Source organism: Anoplolepis gracilipes, chromosome 8 (genome assembly GCF_047496725.1).
Source record: "Anoplolepis gracilipes chromosome 8, ASM4749672v1, whole genome shotgun sequence".
Taxonomy (NCBI): Eukaryota; Metazoa; Arthropoda; class Insecta; order Hymenoptera; family Formicidae; genus Anoplolepis; species Anoplolepis gracilipes.
Genome location: NC_132977.1, coordinates 8,915,641 through 8,921,640, shown reverse-complemented (window position 1 = coordinate 8,921,640; position 6,000 = coordinate 8,915,641).

Here is a 6,000-nt window from a genome sequence, read left to right as displayed (position 1 = left end):
CGTATTTTTCCTCGATATCGGGAAACACGTTCGGGACGGTTTGCAACCATCGTTCCCTCGGGAAGCTATCGGCTCGTGTATCGAGAGGAGGGCGAGTGGATCCGGGCAAAGCGAAGGGGGAGGGCGACAGAGGGGGAGGGCACATGCAACAAGTAGTTCGGTTTTCAAAGCCCATTGAAATTGATGGCTTTCCCATACCATGACAAACTCTCTCTTCCTCTCTGTCTCCCTCTCTCTCTCTCTCTCTCTTCCGGCGGGCGCTTCGCTCTTGCGGACGAGCTTACAATATACTGAAGCTTTTATCGATATTGCAACGAGATGGAAGGAGAGGATGATGCGTGTGTTGAACAAGCGCGGAGAGTCGATAGCAGGGAACGTTGGGAGCTTACGGCTTTTATTACTGCATTTTCACCTTGTCACGGTTTCTCGCTTCGACACTCTTTACAAGCTATCGAACGTCAAGCTATTTGCCTCCTCTTCGCACTTGCCGTGTTATACACGTCGCTCTGATCCGCTTGCGTGAGCTTTCTGCGCCTACATCCAATTGGATTACTTGTAACTTTGTCACCGAATCATTATCGAGTAATAAAAAGAGTGAGATGTGTACCTCTGATCGTTTAATAAATAAAATGATAATAATATTAATATAATGTTAATTATAATTTTTGTATTATTAGGTAATTATTATTTGAGAGAATTTATCTTTTCCTCTGTGTATTCCTATTTCTTTTACTATTATCGTACTTTGTACAAGTCAATTAAAATTGTTTCTGTGCAGATATTACAGCGTACTTATACCGTAAATATATGATTTACAAAAGGATCAAGCATAATTTGCTACATCGTAACGCGGAAGTTTCATGTTTTTAACTCGCGTCAAGCAATGTAATGGGTCTGAATAATAGGTCCATTTTAATTACATTAATTAAGTCGTGAGAGAGGTAGTCTGTACCGGCTGTATTACTGATGATGCATAGCTATCGTGTTCCCATAGCTATTTGAAGACTTATTGTTAGCTTATTCCTATATTATACGAATGTTATACGAATGTAATATGTAAAAAGTTTTTCCAATTTTTGCTTTTCTCCTTTGTGTTTTTCGAACATGTAGAATAATTACATTCTTTGACTTTGCAAGTTAACAGCGATCAATCTGTTTCTTTAAACTTTCGTTAAATTTCATTTGTAAACTGCTCCGAATAATTGAGGCACAGTTGATCTTTAACTCGCGACTGTCATTCTAGCTATATAATAAACGCGATTGTCTTGTTCCACACGTATTAGTTTAACGCACGTTGCCATAACGATTAGTGTTTGTAATTTGTATTAAATTACAAGGTTTCAGTGGGATTGTGTGATGGAACGATGTATTAATTCATTTAACGCGCGCGCTATCACCGCATGAGCAAAAAGCACAAGCCTGCTCGTAATCCTGACGTGCGTTAGAGGCGGCGAGGCTTATAAATGAACAAAACGACTGCTTGCAAATTATCGTTTGTAACATCTTATATATACATATATATATATAGACGCTACGTATCTAGTGCACATTTTAGCGTGGCGTTTAGCCATTCTCGAATACGGCTCGATTCTGGTCGGGATTCTTAAAGTCGATATTACGTCTCGCCTCGGGGAAGCATTCGGCGTTGTAGCAGTGGTTCGCAAGTTTTACAATGATGTAAAATATTTCAATCATTCATTTTCGACTCCGCGGCATTATGAAAACAACATGAGTAATATACTTGAATAAATATATGAATAATTATTAAATAATAAGTATTCTATCATGCCAGTATATAATTAATAAAAAAATATTATTCAGCAATCAAATAATTGCAAAGATGTAATAAAATGCTACTTTCGACATTTTACCAAATAAAATGTTTATTTCGTGATTTTTGCAATATTGATTGTTATCTCTTATTCACCATACGTGTGCTAGACTATTTTCTTTACCAATTATGCTGCAAGGCACCCAATATGCAAAATAAGCAAATTTTCCTTAAAATTTTTTAACACTTCGTTCGACTCTTATTTTTTCGACCATGACTGATTGGGTAACGACGACGCATCGATCCGGGTTCGTTGCGCCGCTATCGCGATAATGATAGCGATCGCCATCGTCGCGGAAGCGATGTTATCTCCTCGCATCATGAAAAGCGGCGATAGCAGAAGGAGAGAGGCGCGACCAGGTGAGCGCGAAGCACCTCGGTGTAATACGTTTATAATGATAAGTTGTCATTACCTGGAGTACAAAATGAAAGAGAGAGAAAGAGAGAGAGAGAGAGAGAGAGAGAGAGAGAGAGAGAGAAATGTAGAGAGAAGCGGGAGACGAAGCAGGGACTAGGAGAGAAAAAAGGGGAGAGGGCGGGAAGAGACCAAGAGAAATGATGATCTCGCCGCTGCGGGCTAGGTAATAGCTGGCGGTCGAAGCAGCACGATTATTGATTAGTTCGGAGGCCCGATCGGTGCCGGTAATCCATCAACGGATGTAAGGCCCACTACGCCGATTCTCTTTTTCTCTCTCTCTCTCTCTCTCGCGTGCGTGCGTTGCATCCGCCTCTCGTATAGACCCTAAGACATACGCACGGGGCGCCGCGGCGAAGGAATGGTCTTTAAAAACGCATTACCGAACCTTGCAGATCCCTCACTTTCCCTTTGCCTGCTCGTTTCTGCTCCGTCACTGCGACTCACATACTATGTCTCAGCCAATCAGGCCGATAGATTCGAGACCGACCGATCGTACAGACCATTCAATTATTTTGCAATCAGCGATCCACGATCCGGTGGGCGCGGATCTTGGTACCCGCATCGAGGGCCCGACGGGTTAGTCGAGAATCATTTGACTGAACGCGTTCGTCCGGTCCGGCGTTGTTAATTACTTGAAGCTGTGCCTGGGGGTCTTCTAAGTTTACGTTGTCGATACCGAAATATTTGTAATTATGTAACTTAATTATTTATTTAGCTCCGTTTGCGTTATTCTAGACGTGCGCGAAATTGCAGTCATTAATTATCTTTTGTATATTTTATATTATTCAACTTATCGATTAATATAATTAAAAAATTTTCATTATATTCCCTTCGTTATATCTATAAAATTAGTCAGCTTTTGATATTCATTCTCGTCTACGTTAATATATTCGCCAACTATTCATTTCATAATTTACGACTTCCTCATAAAATCTCTCTTCTAACCGTACGACTCACGTGCAGCATTTTTTATTCGCGCTATACCATTCATTTTCTAAAGGCAGCCGGTAATGTTTTACACGGCGATTCGCTCGGGGCAATTTTCCGCCACCGAGTATCTCCGCGCCGAACATGCGACTTTTTCTGCTCTCGCGAACCGACGCGAGCTGACTCGCTTCGAGATTCATCAAATTTTGTAGGAGCCTGCGGAGCTATCCACCGCCCTCCGAATGCTATCAAAGTGGCATTCTTTAACTGATTGTCCCCCGGAGGTACGTCGGATCGCTCTGCGCTCTCGAACTTTTACGATAATCAACTGGAAATAACTTCGTAACTTTATTACGGGTCTCCCGAAGCAACCTCAGAGCCGGGGTGCTAATAAAAAATCGAGCGTATACCTAGTTGCCGGATTTTATGCCGGGATTTGGCCTTCGACGTTGCCCGAGAGACGGCGGCTCGGGATTCGCGTTACTCTACGAAGGCATGATTAATACGGAGTAGAAATGACGAATGGGGATGATAATGGAGAGCTTCGTAACTTTTTGAAATGCGCCCGAGGTAAGCGCTCGTCGGAGACTTATGAAGAATATCGGAAAGCGATCGTTCTTTCTACAGGCATTATTATTATTATAACTCATGGCAAATAAATCATATCTTATGAATATGCATTGAATATTATTTAAATTTTTTAAAAGGGACACCGAAATTTACCAGTCATTATCATTAATTCTACACTAATCATCGACGCGTTACGAAACGCTACGTAGCGTTTATCGATGAAAATTTAAAAACCGGTAAGCATTCAAAAAATCGGTCTATTATATTGACATCAACTGAACCTGCCACGTATTCCTAATGTTCAGCCATTTGGTGGCGCCATAGAATTATAATTTCATCAAACCGGCATTAGGCCTCCAGCCGCGTCGATTTTCGGGGTAGGGAAAAGGAGGGAAGGAGATGCCGATGATTAGCCAGATACGTAAATGTATCGCGAGCTTACGGCAAACTTGTCATTATCGGCGTCTCCGAACACGGGTTCATCGAATTTCCTACGTTTAAAATTTTGTCTTCCTGTCAAGGAGACGCGGTCGAGTTCTCGCATGGTAATCATCCATGCTGCTTTTTATTTTTCTTATTCTACCCTTCCGGACTCCCCATTTCGCGGCGAAAAGACGCGGAGAAACGAGAAATTATGAGTCGCGATGCGATGCATGATCGCACGAATCGGATGCCCTGAAGGATCGGTACACTATACGCATTCTCATTAGCCGCGTCATTAAGAGATTTCTTTGTAGATGTTCTGTAGGTGCACTCGCTATTAAAACGACAATGATGACCGACGCGATTAACATTACATTACCGACTGAATTTCTCGCGCTGCATATGAAATCATGTAGGTATATCTCGTTGTCTTGCCTTATCGTGACATTCTCTTTGACAATCTACATATTTAGGTTATCTATATTTATACGATTCTTTCTGATTACGAGAAATGTGGCGTATAAACTTTGAAATTGATTGAAATTGAATTGTAAAATAAATTTGCGCATATATAAACTTATGAATAATAAATTATTTAATTGATATACTTGAATTGTTATAAGTTTATAATTATAAAATAAAATGATGATATAAAATGATTGCATGAGAAATCATATATAGTGTAAATAATCCTTCAAGAAAAATCTGACAAGAAATATTAAAACATGATATGGGGTAATGAATTAATACGAGAGATCGATTACAGTTATATTCCACTGTTGCTATCTGCCTGTGAAAGTTTCGAGACACAATAGGTTTTAAAGCGTGAGTCACTCGCGTGCACGATACGTTCCTCGTCCGACGTTGATAATCAAATTCGTCGTGGGATGACGAATCGACCAATTAAAACCCGATCGTTCGTCACGATAAGGGCGACTGGTCGATGAACCGTCGACTATATTAAAGTACAGCGTTGGCTTTAAAATGACAAGCGCGGCCGTTTAATATATACAAAGACGCACAGTCAAATTATAAATAAACAATTTTGAAAAAAAAAATATTTTTTTAATGTTATAAATTTTTATTACAATAAAATTAAATTAATAAATCTTCATTCTCGATTTTTTAACATAATCGCAATATATTCTTGATAAAAAAAGAAATGGAATAATACAATATATACATGTGGCAATTTTCATAGATAATGAGCACCATAACTATCTATCGTGAATTTTATACCGATATTTTAAAGCTGCTATTGTAGTTTTTTTTTTACAAGTGATGCCATCATCGATGATTCTTCCGAATGACAATTATATTTCCATTAGTGACTTTGACTCGACCCTTCAAATTTCTAATAATCGTCTGCAAGCCATCGGTCCCACAGATCCTCTAATTCTTGGCCATTAAAAGGGATCCATGAAACCGTTACTTCATATCCACGAACCGCCCTCATCCTCGCAAAGTACTTTCGGAAATCTCCAGTGGGAAAGAATGAAAGTATTTAATAGAGGCATTCTACGTGTTTGTTACTTAAAGTATCATGGATACCAAATTCAAGCGTCGTAGACATATGAAATACTGTTTACTGCTGTTTTCAATATATTTCATTTAACCTTTATTAAATTTAGCGATAAAATTCATCGAATAAAGCCTGTTAAATTATATTAAATGTTAACAATTTTTCATTTATTTTTACATGAATCTTTCCAAAAAACATTGTATAGAATTTAGAATATTATTTTCTAAAATTATCATATTTTATCTCATATATATATATCAAAATGTAACAATATGCAGTACACATTTTTTAAAGCTTTCGTATTTTTTC